Genomic DNA, 2522 nt, shown 5'->3' with positions numbered 1-2522 from the left:
CTGTATGTTTCCCTTTATTAAATAGTAAGCATTTCTATTATTACAGAAATTAAATTATGTGTAACTGTTATGCTTAATTATTTAAAACAGAGCCAAGAAAGAAATTTGAAGGGCAATCTCAGTAACTTTATGTCTTGTTAGTGTCAAGACTTGAAAGCACTTAGATTACGGAAGCAGGACACATGGGTTCTAATTATGGTTATGTCCATATATTGGTTATAAGAGATTCAGTTAATCTTTTTAGGCTTTACCTTCTGTGTCTATAAAATAAAAGACAGATTCAATTGTTCATACAACCTTTTATAACTCATAAATTTTATGAATAAGTCTTACTGGCTTGGGAAGCATTGCAGTGGAATTACCCTAAATGCCAAATCCCTTTTCTTTTTAAAACCTGTTTTATTTAATTAATCTATTTTACAGTAGTGAGAATGGAATCCAGAGCCTTTGCACTGACTGTAGCACCAATCATTTATATATTTTATTTTAATAATTAGTTAATTTTTTGAGACAGGATCTCACTATGTAGTTTACGCTGTCCTTGAACTCAACATGTAGCCCAGAGGGGTGAAAATATATGGAGCCTAGTCTGCCCTCAAAGTCGCCTTGAACTCATGGTGATCATTCTGCCTCAACCTCCTGAGTGTTGAGATTACAAGCATGTTGCCACCATACCTAAATATATAACATACATTTTAAATTTTAAATTTTGATATAGCATTTCAATAAGTTGCCCAGGTTGGACTTGAAATTGGGTTCTTCCTGTGTCAGCCTCCCTAAGTGTCAAATACTCTTGATTTTTAGTTTATAAAAGATAATACTGAAATCATTTGAGGAATTTTTATATTCACTGTAGAAAGGGACATGAATACTCCTACTTTATGTAATTGAATAGCAAGTAAATAGTTTTGTTTGCTATTCAATTATAGCAAACAGTGTGAGATTTCTTCAAAAAGATTTCTTGCTGTATTCCAAAGTTAAAAATCTCAATTTAGAAATTTTAAAACGCCCCTATTTTGTAGCTGTTATATCTATTGTAGTACAAAATATTTTCCTTCCCTATACAGTTTTAAATTTTGTTGAAAAATGTTTGAGTTATTTTGAAAAGTGAAGAAAATCAGGGATAGTGACACACACCTGAAATTCCACACTCTGGGAGGTTGGTAAGTTTGAGCCTGGAAGTGGCAACTTAATGATTCAGGGGGACCCTATCAAAATAAATAAAAAAGGATGGGGTTGTAGCTTAGTGTAAAGGCCCTGGATTCACCCACAAGTACTACCTAGTCTCCCCAATCAATAGCAAAGAGAAATTGTCAGGAATATTGCATGGTACTTCAAAAATATATTCAAGAGTTAAATACATTCATATCATACAAATTCAGAAGGTAGAATAAAAAGATAGGATAAAAATCTGTTTTATCTTTGTCCCTAAGGTTCTCAATTCCATTTTTTAGAAGTTACTTTTGTTACTGTCCTGTATCTTTAGAGAAAATAGAAGCAATTTTTTAAAATTTAACATTTGTGTTTATTTTTAATAGGCGTTACATGTATATGGTAAAAAATTTGGAAGAGTACACAATAAAAAGAACTTTCTTTTCCACAGCTCCCAGTCCCCTTGGTTCTCTCTCCAGAGATATTCTTAGGAGTCTATTGAAAGTACTTAATGTGTAAAGGATGTTAGTATTAAGCATAGTGTTTTTTTTTTTCCTTTTGAGACAGGGTCTCATTGTGTAATGCAGGCTGCCTTTGAACTCATAGTGATTCTCTTGCCTCAGCCTCCTAAGTGCTAAGACTACAGGCATGCGCCTCCACACATGGATTCACAGTGGTTTTTATAATGACATCCACAATGTAATATCACAGTGGTGTGCTCAAAATGATAAAAATTATTCGCCTGTAGAAAATCTGCAAAGTTTGAAAAAGATTACCATTATATTACTATACATTCCTTTTGAAATTTCAAATAGACACAGGCATCAGTCTGTATTTTTTAGACTATTATAATTGTTCTTTTGGTGTGTGTGTGTGTGTGTGTGTGTGTGTGTTTGGTTTTTTGGATTTTTAAGACGGTCTATTCATCCTCTTGGTTCAGCCTTCTGAGTGCTGGGGTTACAGGACTGCGCCATCACTCCCGGCTAGAGTATTAAAATCTTGATAAAAATACGAAACAAAAACATACTGTCATTAATTTGAGAACATTTCGTTTCCAGAATTTGGAAACAAAATTTATCTCATGTATGTATGGGATGTGTGTGTGTGTGTGTGTGTGTGTGTGTGTGTGTGTGTGGTGTAGAGGACCGAACCAGACCCTTCCACACGCTGGGAAGGCACTGTCCACTGAGATACACTCATAGCTCCTGGGAAAGAATTTTCTCAAATCCAAAGTATTCTCCCAGCACTTTTGAATTCCTGTACAGGCGCAGCATTAGTTCCTTCCGAGCAATGGTCTTCAGGTGCATGTGAGCCTCCAGAACCCTAGATGTCGCTGTGACTTGCTGATAGGTGTGAGCCTGAGTCTCTGT

The sequence above is a fragment of the Cavia porcellus genome, unplaced genomic scaffold (genome assembly GCF_034190915.1).
Source record: "Cavia porcellus strain 051 isolate PalLab524CR breed Dunkin Hartley unplaced genomic scaffold, mCavPor4.1 scaffold_26, whole genome shotgun sequence".
Lineage (NCBI taxonomy): Eukaryota > Metazoa > Chordata > Mammalia > Rodentia > Caviidae > Cavia > Cavia porcellus.
This window is presented reverse-complemented; position numbering follows the sequence as displayed.